The following is a 7,398-nucleotide window of genomic DNA, read 5'->3' on the forward strand; positions in this document are numbered from 1 at the left end:
CCTGAAGCCCTCTGTCTGACTCTGACTCCTGTTTCCTCTGTTTCAACTATCTTCATACGCAAAACTTCCTTTCTAAGCTTCTTCTGCTCTACTTCTCCTTGTCTTTTCTTTCCCTGAGCAATCCATGCATCAATGGCACGGAGTTGGGCTTCAACTCCCGCTGTCTCTTTCCCTTTACTTGCTTTTTCCTTTCTTTCCTTCACTAACTTTCTTTTCACTTCCTCTTTGTTAGGAACATCAGCCAAAACGGGAGAAAATTCTAATTTTCTCACCCAACCCACAACATACTTCACATACTCCTCGCTCACCGTTCCCATATACTTCACATCTCTATTTTCCAACAAAGCTTTTCTCTGGGTTTGCCCCATCTTTAATTCGGCAAACCAAACAATTGGGCAATGCCCTAAACAGTCGAACAAAGCTTTGATCTAACACACACACACACACACGCACACACGCACACACACAGACACACACACACACAGTGCACTTTATTTTATCTATATATAACAGAGCTCTGATTTTACTTATAATCACTCACAAAATTATGATTAAACACGCTTCCTTACAGCACCCAGTCATTATTTTATACTCTTTTAGAAATTTGTAGGTGATTTGTAGGTGATTTGTAGGTGGTTTGTAGGTGGGTTTGGTCTTCCTCTTTGTGTCACTGTTACGTAGACACCAACGTTTAATTTCCACTACCCAGATACCCGATCCCGTTAAGTGTTATTACCACCAACTAATGTTAGTCGTTATTTTACACTTAAATATAAACCAACTCTAATTCCTTTTTTATGGTTTCTTGGGTTATCTGGATGATAAAGTTGCCAGCTGGGCTTTTTCTTTTCCGAGGGCCAACCCCCTGTTGCGCGCCGCCAACCCCCACCTCCTTGCTTTGTAATTCAACCTGATACTGTGCTGTTTTTTTCTTTTTTTTTTTTTTTTTTTTTTTTCCAATTCAAAAACGTGTAGTAGATTGCCCTACCTGATTATCTGATGCCGGCCTGGTTCGTGGGACCCAGTGTCCGGGCGAACCGCCGTGAAGCCGGAGGAGGAGACCCGCCTCGAACAAAGGGAAGCGCTGTCGACAGATTCTCTGTGTCCTCAATCCAGCGTCGGCGGACCGTCCAGATGTGGGTCCCGGGTTTCGGCACCAATTAATGTGAGGTCCAAATGTGGGTAGACCTCGTGTGGCCGGTCATCAGATGTAAAAAGAAATTCAGGCAGAGACAATGTACAATTTTATACCACTGCAGCGGGGGGAGAGAGAAGGGAGGAACACAGAGTGCGTGTGCTCTCGGCTCCACTGTTGCTCTCGCCCCCCCCTCCCAGCCGCGGCTGGCTTTTATCTAGTACCTGTACGCGTCATAGGTGGGAGGGCCTTAGACTGATACAGCAAAAGATGTATAGACAGTGAATAATGAAGAATGTTTCTGAGAAATGCACAAAATATATATAGAACATTCTTAAGCAACTTCACAATCATCAGATTGGATAATGGATGGATGGATGGATGGAAATCAAGCCATGATAATATACGATACGACTATTCAAGAAAAAACAAAAATTCAATGAAAAAATAGTTTATTTTTGTACCATCACTGAGCACAATATTAAATTCAAATGCAAATTTTTGGAAAGAAATACATGTCTTGACATGTAAACAAATAAGCAAATTAGTGTCTTAGACACTATTGTGGTGCAACATGTCACTAACCAGAGCTGGGCATTTTACTAAAAATTTCCGTTACGTTTATCGCCTTCCACCTACCGCCGGGGTACCCTTCCGCTGTCTGTTTATCCGCCATTTTGTCCGGCCGGACCAAATAGTAATCGTCTATAGGCCGGTCTGACTATCATTTTAAACGGGCTTCCGTTAGCATTTCCGACTACCGACTACAGCAAACTATTACTACTACTGTAAAATCCGAAATGCATCCACACCTTTGATTTGTTTTTTGTTTTTTTATTTGATTTTTGAACTGGGTATTTCTCCAACAATAAACCCTGGATCACACCGGACATTAAAGCTCTCCTGAAGGAGAAGAAGAGGGCTTTTGTGTCAGGGAACAAGGAGGAGCTGAAGACAGTGCAGCGCCAGCTGAGAGGGAGGATCAGAAAGGAGAAAAGGTCCTACAGGAAGAGAATGGAGGAAAGGCTGCAGCAGAATAATGCCAGGGGAGTCTGGAGGGGTCTGAAGACCATCTCAGGCACGGACAAACTAAGACCCAGACTGGGGGGGACCTATAGTGGGCAAATGAGCTGAACCTTTTTTTCAATAGGTTCGACCAGATGCCTGCCCCCGCTCAGTCTCTCCTGCTGCAGCCCCCACCAACCCCTCCTGCTCTGAACGACACCCCCTCCCCCCACAGTCTTCAGCTCCCAGCCACATCAGACAGCAACCACTCCCTGCCCTGCCTTGTCCTTCACAACATCTCAGGTGAAGAAGCAGCTGAGGAAGATGAAGGCGAGGAAGCCAGTGTATCTAGATGGCGTCAGCTCCCAGCTCCTCAAATCTTGCGCAGACCAGCTGTGTGAAATCGTCCAGCACATGTTCAACCCGAGCCTGAAGCTGGGCAGAGTCCCCCAGCTGTGGAAAACATCCTGCCTGGTCCCGGTGCGAAAGATCCCCCATCCGAAGGAGCTCAACAGCTTCAGACCAGTGGCGCTGACGTCTCATCTGATGAAGACCCTGGAGCGATTGGCCCTTGTCCACCTGCGCCCCCTGGTGAGCTCCTCAATGGACCCACTCCAGTTCGCATATCAGCCTGGCATCAGTGTGGATGATGCCATCATCTTCCTCCTCCACACTTCACTCTTTCACCTGGAGAAGGCGGGGAGCACTGTGAGGATGTTCTTTGATTTCTCCAGTACTTTCAACACCATCCAGCCCACCCTACTGGGAGACAAGCTGGAGCGGGCGGGGGTGGCCCACCACCTCACCACATGGATCCAGGACTACCTCACAAACTGGCCACAGTATGTGAGGACACAGGACTGTGTGTCTGACGTGCTTCTCTGCAATACTGGGGTGCCGCAGGGAACTGTCCTGGCTCCCTTCCTGTTCACCCTCTACACATCGGACTACAAATACAGCACCCAGCACCCCTACCTGTCACCTGCAGAAGTTCTCTGACGACTCTGTGATTGTCGGCCTCATCACAGACGGAGACGATCGCGGGTACAGAGAACTTTCTCAGGGTTTTGTGGACTGGTGCGAGCAGAAGTGCCTCCAGATTAATGCTGGGAAGTCCAAAGAGCTGGTGATGGATTTCTGCGGGCACCGACACTCTCCACCTGCACCAGTGAACATCCAGGGAACAGATGTTGAGAGAGTCTCAACTTACAAGTACTTGGATGTTCATCTGAACAATAAACTGGACTGGAACGACAACACAGACGCTCTCTATAGGAAGGGTCAGAGCAGTCTCTTCCTACTCGGGAGGCTGAGGTCCTTTGGGGTTCAGGGGACACTTTTCAGGAACTTTTCTGACTCTGTGGTTGCATCGGTCATATTATAGCGGGCGGAGATATGGCCACTTTGCACCCTCGAGACAGAGCACAATGGACACGAGATAGTGTTTTATTCCGATTGTTTTATTGGACCGTGAGGGTGCCTAGTAAAATAAACTGACCAAGGGGACCTGGGCCTGCACAATAAAATACGAAACAAAAATAGCAAATATAGTAACAGAATAAATAAAACCAAGTAGGAACAGGTGGGAGGAGGTCAGTAGGGCTGTGGTTCGCCGAGCCCAACGGTCACGTGGGTTTTGGGCATGCTAAAATTTACACTCACGATTAAAACACTGCACTCACTAAAAAGATAACTTACACACACAATTAAAACACTGTACTTCCTAAAAGTATAATTGACACACGATTAAAACACTGCACTCACTAAAATATAAAAAGGCACCCTTCCGTCGGGCTTCGGCCACTGCACACGGGCATGCGGAGACATACACTGTCGACAGGCAATTTTAAAACCACGTGCACCCTTGGGTCGGCCCCACTACTACTAAATAGTCGAATGCTCCACCTCCCGTTGGCTGCAGGCTCCCTCCCACGGTCTCGCTAAAAAGGTAACCCCGTTGCTAAAAGTTCGGAGATTATTAACTCCCCTTAAAATATTGCTAAACTATGCTGCAGGAGCGCCGGTGCGCGAGGGGAGTGGGCCTGCTTGCTCGAACGTCGGCTGTGGTGTCTCGTCGGCGTGCGTGGCACCGCGGGTCGTTCCTTCTCCCTCGGCGGGGTCTCGATCCGCGCGCGGGCTTGCGGGCCACCGCGGGTCACTCCTTCTCCCTCTGAGGAAGGTTGCGCTCTCTCTCACACACGCACACACCTGACACGCCCACTTCTTCCAACAACCATGCTGCCTTCATTCCCTCGTTACAATATTTTATGTAGTGGTCTCCTGGGCAGGCGGCATCTCGGCCCGGGTCAAAAAGAGGCTTGACAAACTGGTGAGGAGGGCCAGCTCTGTCCTGGGCTGCTCCCTAGACTTAGTGGACTCAGTGGGGGACAGGAGGATGATGGACGGAGAGGGGGGCTTGCCTAACATCCAATGGGAGGTCATTCCAGAGGGAAGGACCAGCAGTTGAAAAGGCTGAGGGTCCGCTTGGTCCTCGGCACCTCGAGCAGCGCCTTGTCTGCAGACCTGAGGCTGTGGGAAGGTGCCTAGGAGTGGAGGAGCTCTGAGAGGTAAGCTGGAGCGAGGTCATTTAATGATTTAAAGACAAATAGGAGAATCTTAAATTGAACCCTAAAATGCACTGGGAGCCAGTGAAGGGAGGCCAGAATTGGTGTCATGCGCTCCATCTTCCGAGTTCCAGTTAGTAGGCTGGCAGCAGCATTTTGGACCAACTGGAGACGTTTGAGGGAGGACTGGCTGACTCCAAAATAAAGTGTATTGCAGTAATCTAGCCAAGATGTAACAAAGGCATGGATGATTCTTTCTAAGTGCTGATGGGAAAGTAGGATCTTTACCTTAGCCAGCTGTCTAAGGTGAAAGAAGCTCGACTCTCACGTGGCACATTGGTTGAGAATCACTGGTCTATAGCCCTGTAACATAAATAAAAGAGGCATGACACCAGAGCTAATAGCCGCTCTTGCTTACTTGCTCTTGCTGAGAACAAGACTGTAAATAACTGATTTAAAATTGGCCATTAGTGCCTAATACAATGAATTAGACGAGATTAATGGAAATTGCGTCAATTAAATGACATCATTTGAAATTAGATTTATTGTACAAAATTAAAATAAAACCAACCAGTCAAAAAATGACATAGGCCTCTGGGTTGTAAAAAAAAAACAATAATAATAATAAATTGAGAATCGAATCAAATTGTGACTCTAAAATCAAAAATCTAATTGAATGGAGGATTTGGAGAATTGTGACACCCCTATTATTACGTCATTATAACCCACCTATCCTGTCCATCAACGAGGCGCGGGCATGGATGCACACTGGCCGGTGTTGCTTGAGAGATACCAGCAGGCGAGACCAAGGCGTTGAGTTTACAGCTAGCTGTGCAACAAGCTAAATCTGACACCAGCGTGTAACTGGACTGATTAGCCAGAATAGTTTAGCAGCAAGTCGTTATTTTTATTTTTATTTTTTTACTTTTTGTACAGTCAAAATGACAAAAAATAAGTAAGGCATAAAGGAATCACTCGATTTCCTGTCCGCGGAAGTACGAACAATTTCAAAGCCGGTGGAGCTAGGAATGGAGCTTATGGAGGAAATGAAGGACCATACATCCATCCATTCATTATCTGCTGCTTATCCGAGGTCGGGTCGCATAGACAGCAGCTTCAGCAGGGATGCCCAGACTTCCGTTTCCCCAGCCACATCTTCCAGCTCTTCCGGAGGGATCCCAAGGCGTACCCAAGCAAGCCGGGAGACATAGTCTCTCCAGCGTGTCCTGGGTCATCCTTCTACCGGTGTGACATGCCCGAAACACCTCAGCAAGGAGGTGCTCAGGAGGCATCCTAATCAGATGCCCAAGCCACTTCAGCTGGCTCCTCTCGACATGTAGGAGCAGCGGCTCGACTCTGAGTCCCTCCCGGATGGCCAAACTTCTCTCCCTATCTCTAAGGGAGAGCCCGGACACCCAGCGGAGGAAACCCATTTCACATTCAGCTATATTCTTCGCTCACGATGGACCCCCTCTTGAAGTAAACCATCACGTTCTTGACAGGGTATTGTGAAATACTTGCATGTCAACCCTCGCTCTTGTACTTGTAAGAAGATTAAGGCAGAGAAGGCGTGCTCACTGTTTATCCGCATTTGTCACTTCCCGTTGGTGCTCTGAGCACTGCTTTGCTAGCTAACAGCCAATCAGAGTGACCAAATGTCACGACTGGCGACGCGGACTCAACATGCGTAAACGCCCCAAAGACGCTTACTGACGAGTTACGACACTACGACGCTGGTCACTACACCAATCAGGCGGCGCATTCAGACGCCACGACGCTTCACGACCTCCGACGCCGGTTTGTCCTATCTAGGCCTTTAGACAGCTGGCTAAGGTAAAGCCCTCCTTTCTCATCAGCACTAAGAAACATTCATCCATGCCTTTGTTACATCTCGGCTAGATTACTGTAATGCACTTTATTTTGGAGTCGGCCAGTGCTCTCTCAAGCGTCTCCAGTTGGTCCAAAATGATGCTGCTCGCCTGCTCGGAAGATGGAGCACTTAAAACCAATTCTGGCCTCCCTTCACTGGCTCCCAGTGCATTTTAGGGTTCATTTTAAGATGCTTCTATTTGTTTACAAGTCTTTAAATGGCCTCGCATCGGCGTACCTCTCTGGGCTCCTCCACTCCTACGCACCTTCCCGGAGCCTCAGGTCTGCACACCAGGCGCTGCTCAAGGTGCCGCGGGCTAAGCGGTGCCTCATATTGGATCGGGCCTTTTCTGTTGCTGGTCCTTCCCTTTGGAAAGACCTTCCATTAAATGTTAGGCAAGCCCCCTCTCTGTCCATTTTTGTTTAAAGACACATTTCAATTCTTTTGGCTTTTGATCCGACCTGAGACTAACAGTTTTCAGCTTTTTTCCGGTGTCTATTGTATATAGTACACTAGTTGAAACAAGGCATTCAGATTAATATTGTGTTTGGCGAATATGAGTTATGCAGCAAAATCTAGCCATCTCAGGTCGCGGCCATTTTGTGTTTCTGAAAACGACATCAGTTGCTCAGGGCTCAGATAACGACCAACCATGGATCAGCTTCAGAAAACAGGTGAGCCCTGAGCAACTGTGATGCCATTTTCAGTCGAAAGAAATGACAAAATGGCCAGCGATGGCTAAAAACTGGTGGATTAACTCTTATTCTACAAATGCAATATTTATCAGAATGCCTTGTTTCATCTATTGGATCCGCAAAGAACAT

Source organism: Filicampus tigris, chromosome 3 (genome assembly GCF_054856515.1).
Source record: "Filicampus tigris isolate MCC_2025a chromosome 3, RoL_Ftig_1.0, whole genome shotgun sequence".
Taxonomy (NCBI): Eukaryota; Metazoa; Chordata; class Actinopteri; order Syngnathiformes; family Syngnathidae; genus Filicampus; species Filicampus tigris.